Source organism: Phocoena phocoena, chromosome 11, assembly GCF_963924675.1.
Source record: "Phocoena phocoena chromosome 11, mPhoPho1.1, whole genome shotgun sequence".
NCBI lineage: Eukaryota > Metazoa > Chordata > Mammalia > Artiodactyla > Phocoenidae > Phocoena > Phocoena phocoena.
Genome location: NC_089229.1, coordinates 47,929,512 through 47,945,086, shown reverse-complemented (window position 1 = coordinate 47,945,086; position 15,575 = coordinate 47,929,512). Strand labels below are relative to the sequence as shown.

At 43.0% G+C, this 15,575-nt stretch overlaps 1 protein-coding gene across 2 annotated transcripts in view; it reads right to left on the bottom strand.

Moving 5' to 3' along the window:
* The window catches only part of CPM (carboxypeptidase M), an 86,146-nt gene that overhangs the window by 43,713 nt on the left and 26,858 nt on the right, over positions 1 to 15,575 (bottom strand). The window lies entirely within an intron of this gene.

The following is a 15,575-nucleotide window of genomic DNA, read 5'->3' as shown; positions in this document are numbered from 1 at the left end:
AGGAAAGTGAAGAAAGCAACAGCAAGAAAATATGTAACTCAGAAGGGAGATTGTTTTTACAGTAAATCCTGAGTCTTGTCATATTCAAGTGCTCATGTAACACAGCCCCTCAGCAATGAGTGTCCTTGATGGGCATGAGTCCTGCCACGTAAGCCGGGAAGCACAAGCCATCCTAACAATGCCTCAAGGGAAACTTCTAAGTCCTAACTCTGCCATAAATGGTGTGATTTGGGCAAGGGAGGACAGAGACTCAAGATTGTTGAACATCTGCTCTGGGCAGATGTTACCATTGCATCTCTGGTTCACGTTACCTGAGGCAATCCCTTGTCCTGACCCAGGGAGATGGATTTTTAACCGGACTTTACAAATGAAAACACTGACCTTCAATAAATAACTAAATAAATAAACTGCTTACGATCACACAGCCAGTAAGAGGCTGTGATTTGAGCCCCACAGCCAAGACCTGAATCCTGGCCTATGTGACTCAACTCTAGGGCTTCTGCCACTAACGAAAACTACCTGTCTCACAAGAAGGTTGGTGTCCTAATCCGTAAAATGAAGAGGTTTCTTTCGATTCTAAAATCATCTGGCTCTTTTAATACAAACACTTTAAAATTAGAGATTGGGTAAATATTTGATATCTAGCACCTAGATACAAAGTTCACATATCTGTGACAGCTAAGCCTTCTGTGGAATTCAAGTACCCAGGAAAGGAGTTTAACAGCAGCTCATGGGCTAACATTGAGCAGATTTCTGCAGAATTTCAGGTGTAGCTCCTTCAACCTGGGGGGTGGGGGTCCAATGGGCTGGGGAATACCCAGTTGCCATAAGGAATCCAGGGAGAAGCAGATACTGGACTTGTCTTTTTCATCATTTATTGTTTTTTAAGAATGGTTTTTGTTGGTTTTTTAAAATAAATTTATTTTATTTTTGGCTGTGTTGGGTTTTTGCCGCCACACACGGGCTTTTTCCCAGCTGCGGTGAGTGGCGGCTGCCCCTCGCTGTGGCGCGCAGGCCTCTCACTGCGGTGGCCCCTCCCTCTGTAGAGCACGGGCTCTGTGCGCACAGGCCTCAGCAGTTGTGGCACGCGGGCTCAGGAGTTGTGGCGCATGGGCTTTGTGGCTCTGTGGCATGTGGGATCTGCTTGGACCAGGGCTCGAACCTGTGTCCCCTGCATTGGCAGGTGGATTCTCAACCACTGCGTCACCAGGAAAGCCCTCACCGTTTATTCTTAATTTATTCTAACAATTATAGGGAAATTCGTCTTGACAGGGTGATGCTTTAAATTTAGTAACTGCAGAAATTGTCAGAAAACACCCCCAAAAGGCAGTCTATCTGATTGGTGCCACCTGTTCAGTGCAGCACGCTCACATCATTCATTCACACATCCATTTATTTAGTACCACTATATCCAGGCATTTAACCAGGAGATTAGACCCTACAAATAAGTCACACTCTACGCCCAGTGAGTTTCTGGTCTAGTGGAGAACAGCAGCGTGCAAACATCATTACACTAGACTGTGACATATACGACCTTAGAGTGTGTATAAGGTACTGCTGTGGCTGTAGAATAAACGAGGAACTTTTTCCAAGGGGTGGGATCACATAAAGCTTTACAGATGCAGGGTTTTAGAGCTGACTTCTAAACCAAGTTCTGAAGAACGACTCTGAGTGAGTCACGTGGACAAGTACAATCCATCCAGTGATTTCCCGCCACAACTGCTGTCATCAACCAGAACCTTTCATCCCCCAATAGTACCAATTCTCAGGTCACCTAGGGCTTCAAATCTACCAAGTTAATATTTTCACATGAAGCAAGGGAGAGGTTTTTCTGAGCTTTTTTTCTATTAATCCTGGCTCTTTAGTTTCCTTCTGGGGAATTCTTTTCTGTAGCTATTAATGCTTTCAAACTTAGAATAACCACAGATTTATACAGACTATGGCCTAGTTCCCTCACAAACAAAGGAAAAAATTCAGCATCATCTCAACATAATGTTTACTAGTTGTTACATTTCCAACTCTGCATTTGCAACAGCTGACCTGTAATATAAAGGATAGTGTAAGACAAGAAAAACCTGACTCGACATGCGTATCCAATATTATTTGGTTTAAGGAAGGAGGGAAATCAAAATAAAACCTAAGTGAAGAAGAACTTGGGTGGTAACTCAATCTCAATTTTGGCTCGAATGGCCCCTAAGTAAACCGCAAGATGAGAAACTTCCCTTGAATAACCTCCATGGCACAAAGTCTGAGAATGAAAACCTGGAGATATTCACCAGGAATGACAAGCCTCTTGAAGTTTTTTAACCAGCCTCTCCAACGAACACTGATCTCTGGCTTAGACCAGAGTAAATGCACAAAGGACAAACTACTGACTTTTCACAGCTTGATTGCCGAGGTGCGGGTAATTTAAATAAGATTTTTCTCTGCCAAGGTTCGACAGGCTGCCTTTATTCCTCAAAGTTCCTGCTAATACCAGGTGTGCTCAAGAGTTCTGAAATGCTCGGCCACTTTCTCTTCACTACAAAGTAAACAAAACCTGGATGCCAGGATTTCAGTATCTATATCCAGGAACCCACTCAGAGCTTGACACAAAGCCCAGGGATGTGACATGGTGCCCAACTGAGTTTGCTTGTAGGACCAGGAAAAGTCTTACAATTCAGAAGGCTTCACAGAGATCCACAAGGCAAGGAAACAACGCTCCAGGCGTTCAGGAGAAAGTAGAAGGAGAAGCTTGGTAAATGCAGTACAGCTTCAACAGGTAGAAATGGGGGGAGTGTCATTCCCACATCAGAATTGCCGGGATCCTTGGAAAAGCACCAATCCCTGATCCCCATCTCCTAAATCAAAGTCTAGGGGGAGGGCCCCAAACCTGCACTTAACAGGCTCCCTTGGTGATTCTGAGGCCCATTGAAGTTTGAAAGGTGCTGATCTTGAGGCAGTGAATATCCAGATAGATTTGGGAGGCAGTGGATCTTGAGGTAAAATCATCTCATTTTCCATATAATCATGAACATGTTTCTATATTAACAAATAGACTTTGACTACATCTTTATAAATGGCTGCTTAGTATTTTATTACACAAATGCAGCACCATTTATTCAACCAATGTTCCATCGTTAGGTGTCCAACTCTAAGTAATTTTATGTAAATTACAGCATGTCCACTCAAATTACGTCCAGAATTTAAATGTAAAACTACTTTATCATGTGAAAGAAATCAGAATGCATAATTATTTAACTACAACCATATAAAACAGACTGTTCAGTAAAAAAAATACCATGGAAGAAAACAGATCCAAAGCATATAAAGCCTTAAATGAAATAATGGGTGAGTCCCTACAAGAACTGAAAACTGCACATTGTCGGTAATAAGGGGCTAAGTGATAGGATGATAAAGCCAAGTACTTTTCTTTTTCCCTCACATTTCCGTCTTTCCAGTTTTTAAAAAGTAAAATACCAAATCTTATCATTTATTAAGTTCAGAGACTGTGCCGGGCAGTACGCTGTGCACTTTTTAATACTTGATCTTTCCAATACCTCTGTGTGGTGGGTGATATCCACAATTCACTGATTTAAGTGGAAGAACCAGGGTTCAAACTCAGGTCTGTCTGATTCCAATATCTGTGTTCTTCTGATGACGCCAGGCTGCCTCAATCTCCCTGAAAGTACTAGGTAGTCCAGGGCCAACCCCACCCTGGGTGGAAAGTTCCCCGGCAGTTCTTTCAGCATGGCGCTGCCATAATTTGCGCCTGGAGCAAGTTCCAGGCTGCTACCTGGCTTTGATGATTGAGCCAGAGCAAGACACCCGAATCGAGGGCTACCCTACAGGGACGGTCCATACTGAGTGTTGGCATAACGACCCCATCAGACTCTCTCTACTCCCAGAGTTTCAGCGAGACATGCCCAGAGAGAAGCGGAGATGCTGCGTGGGTGGCCCGGTCCCAGGAGCAGAGCTGCAGTGTCGATGAGGCTGGTTGTATTCATGATCCCACCCACCAGGCTCCGATCTCCAGGGAGATGGATCAGTTATTTCCTAGACTTCCATATTTCTCTTTGTGTCCTTACAATTACCCTTGGACCTAAGTCAAACCTTGGGGGAGCTTTCTCAATGCATGAGTTTGTGACCTCGTACATAGTGGGAATAACAACTCCATTGGCAAGGCTGATGTAAGGCTGGCGAATTCCTCCTGCCTTCTCTAAAAAGAAGCCAATGATCTGACACCAAAACTTCAGTCTCACTTAGGTATGCTCCCATTACCACACACACAAAGAGCTGAACACAGCACGCAAAGCCCTATTTCAAATAATGTCCCAGAAGAGCTGAAAAATTGCAATGACTGAAGTCAGGTTAAACACTCAGTCTCCAAAGTCATGTGTCCTTGGGCTTGGAGGTGGAGGAAGAGGTTCCTGCTAAGTGGCTCACGACAAAAACAAAACAGACGCAAACCAAACAGGGACAAAAGTCTCCAGTTTGGCTGTGCTTGCACGGTAGTGACTCACAGCTCAGAGCATTTTACATATATCCACTTAGCCCTGAAACCACAGTGGTAGGCACAAAGATTATCCTTTCACACAGGTGGATGCCATCTTAGGGAAGCTCATAAGGCCATGGCTCTCAACGTGTAGTCCCAGGACCACCATCATCAGTGTCACCTGGGAACTTGTTAGAAATGCACATTCTCAGGAGCCACCCCTAGGTGCTGAGTCAGAGACTCTCAGGGGGAGAACCAGCAGTTTGTGTCTTAACAAGCTCTCCAGGGGATCTTCACACATGCTGAAGTTTGAGAACCAAAGTAACAAGGCATGGTGCAGGACAGTCTATTCAGAGCCAGCTCTGTTCTTAACTACTATGCAGCACTGCTTCAGTCACCTAAGAGATGGAAAATATCAGAGAAATGTGAACCTGTGTCCCAAGCTTGCCATGTCCCATTTCTGGTGTTGAGATTTTTTCTGTCTCTCCTTGGGAGAATTGGAAAAGGAAGGAGGAGGTTGACAGGATCCTATGAGTATGGTTTGAGAAGTTAAAGCTATCATCTGCTCCCTTTGGTATGCAAATCTCAAATTGGTTTGCCAACTGATGTACCAGTTTGTCCCTGAACTGCTCTCTATTCAAAAACTACAGGCAAGGCAGTCCCGCCCATCAGGAAGCTTGCACAAGCCTCTTAGATAGCCTCATCCACCAGAGGGCAGACAGCAGAAGCAAGAACTACAATCTTGCAGCCTGTGTGGAACAAAAACCACATTCACTGAAAGATAGACAAGATGAAAAGGCAGAGGGCTATGGACCAGATAAAGGAAAAAGATAAAACCCCAGAAAAACAACTAAATGAAGTGGAGATAGGCAATCTTCCAGAAAAAGAATTCAGAATAATGACAGTGAAGATGATCCAGCACCTCGGAAAAAAAATGGAGGCAAAGACCGAGAAGATGCAAGAAATGTTTAACAAAGATCTAGAAGAATTAAAGAACAAACAAACAGAGATGAAAAATACAATAACTGAAATGAAAAAAAAAAACACTAGAAGGAATCAATAGCAGAATAACTGAGGCAGAAGAACGGATAAGTGACCTGGAAGACAGAATGGTGGAATTCACTGCTGCGGAACAGAATAAAGAAAAAAGAATGAAAAGAAACGAAGACAGTCTAAGAGACCTCAGGGACAATATTAAACGCAACAACATTCACGTTATAGGGGTCCCAGAAAGAGAAGAGAGAGAGAGAAAGGACCCAAGAAAATATTTGAAGAGATTACAGTCGAATACTTCCCTAACATGGGAAAGGAAATAGCCACCCAAGTGCAGGAAGTGCAGAGTCCCAAACAGGATAAACCCAAGGAGAAACACACCGAGACACATAGTAATCAAACTGGCAAAAATTAAAGACAAAGAAAAACTATTGAAAGCAGCAAGGGAAAGATGACAAATAACATACAAGGGAACTCCCTTAAAGTTAACAGCTGATTTCTCAGCAGAAACTCTACAAGCCAAGAGGGAATGGCATGATATACTTAAAGTGATGAAAGGAAGAAGCTACAACCAAGATTACTCTACCCAGCAAGGATCTCGTTCAGATTCAATGGAGAAATCAAAAACTTTACAAACAAGCAAAAGCTAAAAGAATTCAGCACCACCAAACCAGCTCTACAAGAAATGCTAAAGGAACTTCTCTAAGTGGGAAACACGAGAAGAAAAGGAGGTACAAAAACAAACCCAAAACAATTAAGAAAATGGTCATAGGAACATATGTATCGATAATTACCTTAAACGTGAATGGATTAAATGCTCCAACCAAAAGACACAGGCTTGCTGAATGGATACAAAAACAAGACCCATCTATATGCTGTCTACAAGAGACCCACTTCAGACCTAGGGACACATACATACTGAAAGTGAGGGGATGGAAAAAGATATTCCATGCAAATAGAAATCAAAAGAAAGCTGGAGTAGCAATACTCATATCAGATAAAATAGACTTTAAAATAAAGAATGTTACAAGAGACAAGGAAGGACAATACATAATGATCAAGGGATCAACAATCTAACATATAAGTATATATGCAATTTAAATTGCATAAATATAACAATTTAAATATATATGCCCCCAACATAGGAGCACCTCAATACATAAGGCAACTGCTAACAGTTATAAAAGAGGAAATCAACAGTAACAAAATAATAGTGGGGGACTTTAACACCTCACTTACACCAATGGACAGATCATCCAAAGAGAACATTAATAAGGAAACACAAGGTTTAAATGACACAATAGACCAGGCAGATTTAATTGATATTTATAGAACATTCCATCCAACACCAGCAGATTATACTTTCTTCTCAAATGCACACAGAACATTCTCCAGGATAGATCACATCTTGGGTCACAAATCAAGCCTCAGTAAATTTAAGAAAATTGAAATCATATCAAGCATCTTTTCTGACCACAATACTATGAGATTAGAAATCAATTACAGGGAAAAAAACATAAAAAACAAAAACACATGGAGGCTAAACAATACATTACTAAATAACCAAGAGATCACTGAAGAAATCAAAGCAAAAATCAAAAAATACTTAGAGACAAATGACAATGAAAACACGATGATCCAAAACCTATGGGATGCAGCAAAAGCAGTTCTAAGAGGGAAGTTTATAGCTATACAAGCCTACCTCAAGAAACAGGAAGAATCTCAAATAAACAATCCAATCTTACACCTAAAGGAACTAGAGAAAGAAGAACACACAAAACCCAAAGTTAGCAGAAGGAAAGAAATCATCAAGATCAGAGCAGAAATAAATGAAATAGAATCAAAGAAAACAATAGCAAAGATCAATAAAACTAAAAGCTGGTTCTTTGAGAAGATAAACAAAACTGATACACCATTAGCCACACTCATCAAGAAAAAGAAGTAGAGGACTCAAATCAATAAAATTAGAAATGAAAAAGGAGAAGTTAAAACAGACACCACAGAAATACAAAGCATCCAAAGAGATTACTACAAGCAACTCTATGCCAATAAAATGGACAACCTGGAAGAAATGGACAAATTCGTAGAAAGGTATGACCTTCCAAGAATGAACCAGGAAGAAATAGAAAACATGAACAGACCAATCACAAGTAATGAAATTGAAAATGTGATTAAAAATCTTCCAACAAACAAAAGTCCAGCACCAGATGGCTTCACAGGTGAATTATATCAAACATTTAGAGAAGAGCTAACATCCATCCTTCTCAACCTCTTCCAAAAATTCAGAGGAAGGAACACTCCCAAACTCATTCTATGAGGACACCATCACCCTGATACCAAAAACAGACAAAGATACTACAAAAAAGAAAATTACAGACCAATATCACGGATGAATATAGATGCAAAAATCCTCAAAAAAATACTAGCAAACAGAATCCAACAATACATTAAAAGGATCATACACCATGACCAAGTGGGGTTTATCCCAGGGATGCAAGGATTCTTCAACATATGCAAATTAATCAACGTGATACAGCATATTAACAAATTGAAGAATAAAAACCATATGATCATCTCAATAGATGCAGAAAAAGTTTTGACAAAATTCAACACCAATTTATGACAAACACTCTCCAGAAAGGGGGCACAGAGGGAATCTACTTCAACATAATAAAGGCCATATATGACAAACCCACAGCAAACATCATTCTCAATGGTGAAAAACTGAAAGCATTTCCTCTAAGATCAGGAACAAGACAAGGATGTCCACTCTCACCACTATTATTCAACATAGTTTTGGAAGTCTTAGCCATGGCAATCAGAGAAGAAAAAGAAATAAAAGGAATGCAAATTGGAAAAGAAGAAGTAAAACTGTCACTGTTTGCAGATGACATGATACTATACATAGGGAATCCTAAGGATGCCACCAGAAAACTACTAGAGCTAATCAATGAATTTGGTAAAGTTGCAGGATACAAAATTAATGCACAGAAATCCCTTGCATTCCTATATACTAATGATGAAAAATCTGAAAGAGAAATTAAGGAAACACTCCCACTTACCACTACAACAAAAATAATAAAATACCTAGGAATAAACCTACCAAGGGAGACAAAAAACCTGTATGCAGAAAACTATAAGACACTGATGAAAGAAATTAAAGATGATACCAGCACATGGAGAGACAGACCATGTTCTTGGATTGGAAGAATCAATGTTATGAAAATGACTATACTACCCAAAGTAATCTACAGATTCAATGCAATCCCTATCAAATTACCAATGGCATTTTTTTACACAACTACAACAAAAAATCTTAAAATATGTATGCAGACGCAAAAGACCCTGAGGGTCTTGAAAGAAAAAATAGAGCTGGAGGAATCCGACTCCCTGACTTCAGACTATACTACAAAGCTACAGTAATCAATACAATATGGTACTGGCACAAAAACAGAAATATAGATCAATGGAACAGAATAGAAAGTCCAGAGATAAACCCACGCAACTATGGTCAACTAATCTATGACAAAGGAGGCGAGGACGTAGAATGGAGAAAATACAGTCTCTTCAATAAGTGGTGCTGGGAAAGCTGGACAGCTACATGTAAAAGAATGAAATTAGAACACTCCCTAACACCATACACAAAAATAAACTCAAAATGGGTTAGAGATCTAAATGTAAGACTGGGCACTATAAATCTTAGAGGAAAACATAGGAAGAACACTCTTTGACATAAATCACAGCAAGATCTTTTTTGATCCATCTCCTTGAGTAACGGAAATAAAAACAAAAATAAACAAATGGGACCTAATGAAACTTCAAAGCTTTTGCACAGCAAAGGAAACCATAAACAAGACGAAAAGACAACCCTCAGAATGGGAGAAAATATTTGTAAACGAATCATCGGACAAAGTATTAATCTCCAAAATACATAAACAGCTCATGCAGCTCAATATTAAAAAAACAAACAACCCAATCCAAAAATGGGCAGAAGACCTAAATAGACATTTCTCCAAAGAAGACATACAGATGGCCAAGAAGCACATGAAAAGCTGCTCAACATCACTAATTATTAGAGAAATGCAAATCAAAACTACAATGAGGGGCTTCCCTGGTGGCAGTGGATAAGAATCTGCCTGCCAATGCAGGGGACACAGGTTCAATCCCTGGTCCGGGAAGATCCCACATGCCACAGAGCAATTAAGCCCGTGTGCCACAACTACTGAGCTTGCGCTCTAGAGCCCATGAGCCACAACTACTGAAGCCCACATGCCACAACTACTGAAGACTGCGTGCCTAGAGCCCGTGCTCTGCAACAAGAGAAGCCAGAGAAGCCTGCGCACCGCAACAAAGAGTAGCCCTTGCTCGATGCAACTAGAGAAAGCCTGCACACAGCAACGAAGACCCAACACAGCCGAAAAAAAAAAATACAGTGAGATATCACCTCACACCAGTTAGAATGGGCATCATCAGAAAATCTACAAACAACAAAAGCAGAAGAGGGTGTGGAGAAAAGGGAGCCCTCTTGCAGTCTTGGTGGGAATGTAAATTGATACAGCCACTATGGAGAACAGTATGGAGGTTCCTTAAAAAAATAAAAATAGAATTAGCATATGACCCAGCAATCCCACTACTGGGCATATACACAGAGGAAACCATAATTCAAAAAGACACATGCATCCCAATGTTCACTGCAGCACTATTTACAATACCCAAGTCATGGAAGCAACCTAAATGCCCATCGACAGACGAATGGATAAAGAAGATGTGGCACATGTATACAATGGAATATTACTCAGCCATAAAAAGGAATGAAATTGGGTCATTTGTAGAGACGTGGATGCATCTAGAGACTGTCGTACAGAACGAAGTAAATCAGAAAGAGAAAAACAAATGTCATACATTAACGCCTATATGTGGAACCTAGAAAATGGTACAGATGAACCAGTTTGCAGAGCAGAAATTGAGACACAGAAGTAGAGAAAAAACGTATGGACACCAAGGGGGGAAAGGAGCGGGGTGGTGGTGTGATGAATTGGGAGATGTGGATTGACACGTGCACCCTGATGTGTATAAAATGGATGACTAATAAGAACCTGCTGTATAAAAAGATAAATTAAATTAAATTTAAAAAATATGGGGGCTTCCCTGGTGGTGCAGTGGTTGAGAGTCCGCCTGCTGATGCAGGGGACACGGGTTCGTGCCCCGGTCAGGGAAGATCCCACATGCCGTGGAGCGGCTGGGCCCGTGAGCCGTGGCCACTGAGCCTGCGCGTCCGGAGCCTGTGCTCCACAATGGGAGAGACCACAACAGTGAGAGGCCGGCATACTGCAAAAAAAAAAAAAAAAAAATATATATATATATATATATATATATATATATATATATAGGGAAAAATAGGTCAATTAAAAACAAAAAATAAAACAAAAAAAACACAGACTACAGGCAATCCTTAGTGGCTTTGCCCCAAAGTTGTGGAATCTGGAGATGATTGTGGTTCATAGATCTGTCTGCTAAGTTGACTAGGCTGAAAAAGTAGGGTGGGTGGAACAGCAACAGAGAGACATGGACAAAACCCCTCTGCTCTCCACAAACCCTGTCTATGGGGCCCAAGATTCACACACATGCCCTCCCGTCACGGCAAATGGTCCAGCATTCACTGTGGCTTCTGCACTGAGTTGAGCAGTCTGGCCAGCCCACGTGAATGCCTAGTCTGTCTGATTCTGTAGTTGCAAAGCTGCGAACCCACTTGGACAGATGCAATGATCCCCAAACCCCCCAAGTCAGCCACATGACCCCAAGAAGCTTCGCTGCCATTTCCCGTGTAGTGGGCTAGGAATTCCTGAGCTTGTTCATGAATGGAGGAACTTGTCAAGAAGGGGTTCAGGGGTGCAGAAAGGAATCGGGCATCCCGGGGGTCCTGCAGCTACGGTGATGAGAGCGAGCGCTCTGCTCTGCCTGGAAGCAGCCGTGGGACAGGGCTGCCTCTTCTAAATTCCATCTGAGGCCCTGAGCTTCGGGGCCCAGTTGGATATGGGGAGGAGGGGGGCACAGGAGGCATCCCAGGACCGATAGGCAGGTGTTTAATGCCGAAGTCTGTCACACTAGAATTTCCCACTGCAGAGATCTCGGTGTGGGGGTCCAAAGTGCGGCCACCTGCTGTGTGAGGGTGAGCCGGGTCCCGCAGGAGGCTGTGGGACTCAGCGGTCCCAGAGCTTGTGCACAGGTGTCAAGCCTGCGTGCCTTAGACCTGGGAAACACGTCCGTCTGCACTTTTCCAACGGGCCCACCAGCAGTAGATCCCAATGGCCAGCTCCTTTAGACCCAGCATTCCTGGCTTCTTACACTGATGGGCCAGGCCTAGACAAGGAAGCTTCGATCAGTGGAGAGTGCGAATCCTGCTATCGTTGGGGGGAAGGGCTGGCTGTTACCGAGGACCACCTCACTTGCACCAGCCTCACCAGTGACTTGTCATCCTCCCCACTCCAGCCCCTGGCTGCACCACCACCATCACCAGATATAGCCTGGTCATTCCCTAATACTGTGGAACTCTTCTTCATGCATTTTTCACTCTTTGAGATTGTAAGCTTAATCATTTCGTTGTGTAATGGCCACCTCAACTAGAACGTCACACACGAGCACTGCCGGTGTGTCTGCCATTTTGTTGGGTTTGCCTGTTTTATTCACTGCTATATTCTTGGCACCTAAAGGTGACTCGTGTGTAGTAGGCGTTCAATAAAGATGTACTGTAGCTTTTCCAAAGTTACGGGTGCATCGCAGGACTACTTTTTCTTGGTAAATCCTGGCACATCTGACCCAAATCCCTCCCCCCGGGGTTCAGGGTCCTCCACCCCAGACCTCCACCCGTATGGCCCACCATCTGCTAACACAAGTGCTCTCACTAGCATCAGGCTTTACTCATCTTTACTTGTGTCATCCTCAGCCTAAAAGGCATCACTGAATTTTCTGCCTTTTCAAATCCAAAGCATTCAGTTCCAAGAAGTTTCCCCAGGCTACTCTGGCTCACCCTGATTTCTCCTTTTGTAAGATATTTCTACAAAATGGCATCACAAGCTTTGCCACTGAAAACACTATGGTCGACTGTTTCTCAATAAAACAACCAAACAAACAACAGTCTGCTTTTCAGCTAGTTTTCTAAGGGTTTCATGTGGAAGAGTCTTGTTTGTAAATCCTTGTAGGAGCTAAAATCAGGTACACCTTCATTATATTAGCTACCATCCTGTACAAAGGCTTAACCCTTCACTTTCTCATTTACTCATTCAACAAATATGCCCTGAATGACAATCCCGAGCCTTGCATTAAGTCAGCTGAAACGAATGTAAATCACTAACTGATTAGATTGCCCTGAAAAACACTAACTTTTTGCTTTCTGACATCACTTTCAGCATTTGAAAAAACAAAGTCCAAAAGAACAACAATGTTTGGTAAACTTTCCATTATTTGGTGGGTCCGGGTGGACATGGTAATCAAATGTCAATCAGATTGCATGGCTTCACTGCTTATCCTGTGATGGACCTGTCCCGTTTTCTCCCATGACATCAAGGTAGAACCCAAGCCCCTCAACATGGCACCCCAGCCTCTCATGGACTATCCCCTTGCTGCCTCTAGCCTTCCACCACAATCCCATACACCTAGGCATTCTTAATCATGTGTGATTCCAAAAGGCCTCGACGCTTATAAATACACACTCTTTCTCCTGCATGGGTAGTCCTCTGTCTACCTTACCTGATCTAAGTAGCCAATTTCCACTTGCCTTTCCAAGGCTCAACCAAACGCCCCCTCCCATCCATCACCTTTCTTACCCTTCTCCTTCCTTGATCCTATATTTTACTAGCCTGAGTTGCTCTCTCTTTTCAACTTCTCCCACAGTGCTTCTGCAACCCCTCTCCTAACACTGAAACCACAGGTTTTCCTTTAGGCAAGGTATTGTGCATCTCTGTGCTTGCAGCATCTAGTGTAGTGCCCGGCACATACACAGTAGATGGTCAATAAATGCTTGCAAAAGGAATGGATGGCTGGATAAACGACCAAATAAGGGAGTCCAGTTGGAGCCAGGGTCACCCCTGGTCCAGTACTGAAGGAAATACTGGACTAGTCTATCAAGAGCTATCTGGGGTGGACTCTGAAAAAGATCCAGATTTCTAGATCAATTCCAGGGCATGCAGACCTTCTTGGGGATATTTCCATACAAGAGAGTGCTAAGATCCAAAGAAAATATCTGGCTTCCAGTTAGACTCTTCTGTCATCACGGGTAGATGGGATTTCATTTGCTTACACATGTGTCCCCATGGCACTAATGTTGTGAAAGGATACCTGAGAAATGGAGATGTCAGTTCCATTTTATTTGTTTCTGAACAGCTCGATGGGAGGTTTGGAGGTTTCAATTTCTAAATCAGGGATTCTTCTGATTGCTTGGGGACATGACCTTTTTCAACTGAAAAGAGAAAAGGAGGGCTTCCCTGGTGGCGCAGTGGTTGGGAGTCCGCCTGCCGATGCAGGGGACACGGGTTCGTGCCCTGGTCCGGGAGGATCCCACATGCCACGGAGCGGCTGGGCCCGTGAGCCATGGCCGCTGAGCCTGGGCGTCCGGAACCTGTGCTCCTCAACGGGAGAGGCCACAACAGTGAGAGGCCCCCGTACCGCAAAAAAAAAAAAAAAAAAAAAAAAAAAGAGAGAGAGAAAAGGAAAAATCTGAAGATGAACTGAGCTGGAGGACATTTTCCTTTCTTCTTCTTCTTCTTTTTGATTTCAAGACTAGTCGTGACTCCGAGAGAAGCAAAGCGCTTGTCTCATTAATCACCACCGGTCAACCCAAACAGGAACACGGCAGGCAATTCCTCTGCCTCCATCCTCCTTCCAACACCACCTCCTCTGTTCCTCCCACTCTATGCCCAGGTCAGAAGCCAATACATCTGCTCCACTTCCTCTAAAAAATTTTAATTTTTAACCTATAAAATTAAAAGAAGCTTTTAGAAAATTGAGTTTTAAAAACTAGCCATAATTCACATGTTCCAACCACCCTAATTTCTTTATGTTCCCTTCTAGTCTTTCCTTCATACAGAGACAGGAAACTCATTTTTAAATCCCCAAAGTGAAAATCTCTAGAGGCCTCATACTATAAAAAGCTGAGAACTTCCGTTTTTTCTTTTTTTTTAATAAATTTATTTATTTATGGCTGCATTGGGTCTTTGTTGCTGCGCACAGGCTTCCTCTAGTTGCAGCGAGCGGGGGCTACTCGTGTTGCAGAGCACAGGTTCTAGGTGCACAGGTTTCAGTAGTTGTGGCACATAGGCCCAGCATTTGTGGCTTGTGGGCTCTAGAGCACAGTCTTAGTAGTTGTGGCGCACGGGCTTAGTTGCTCCATGGCATGTGGGGTCTTCCCAGACCAGGACTCGAACCCATGTCCCCTGCATTGGCAGGAGGATTCTTTTTTTTTTAGTCTTCTTTTTAAATTTATTTACTTTTTATACAGCAGGTTCTTATTAGTTATCTATTTTATACATATTAGTGTATACCTGTCAATCCCAATCCCCCAATTTATCCCCCCCACCCCCACTGCTCCACCACTTTCCCCCCTTGGTGTCTATACGTTTGTTCTCTACATCCATGTCTCTATTTGGCAGGGGGATTGGTAACCACGGAACCACCAGGGAAGTCCTGAGAACTTCTGTTTTTGGTCCCTTAGGGGAGAGGTCAAACAAAGTCAGATCCTCTTTTTTTTTTTTGCGGTACGTGGGCCTCTCACTGTTGTGGGCTCTCCTGTTGCGGAGCACAGGCTCCGGACGCGCAGGCTCAGCGGCCACGGCTCACGGGCCCAGCCGCTCCGTGGCATGTGGTATCTTCCCGGACCAGGGCACGAACCCGTGTCCCCTGCATCGGCAGGCGGACTCTCAACCACTGCGCCACCAGGGAAGCCCAGTCAGATCCTCTTTTTGAAAAGTGGTTCAGTAATAACAGCCAAGCTGAATGTCATCTTAAAGTACAAACAAGTACTTGAGACTTTTAAAAAATGCTTGATTTTAAAAGATCAATAATTATAGTTAGCACTATACGTGTTCTGTCCGTTGGTGGGTTCTCTCATGGTTTG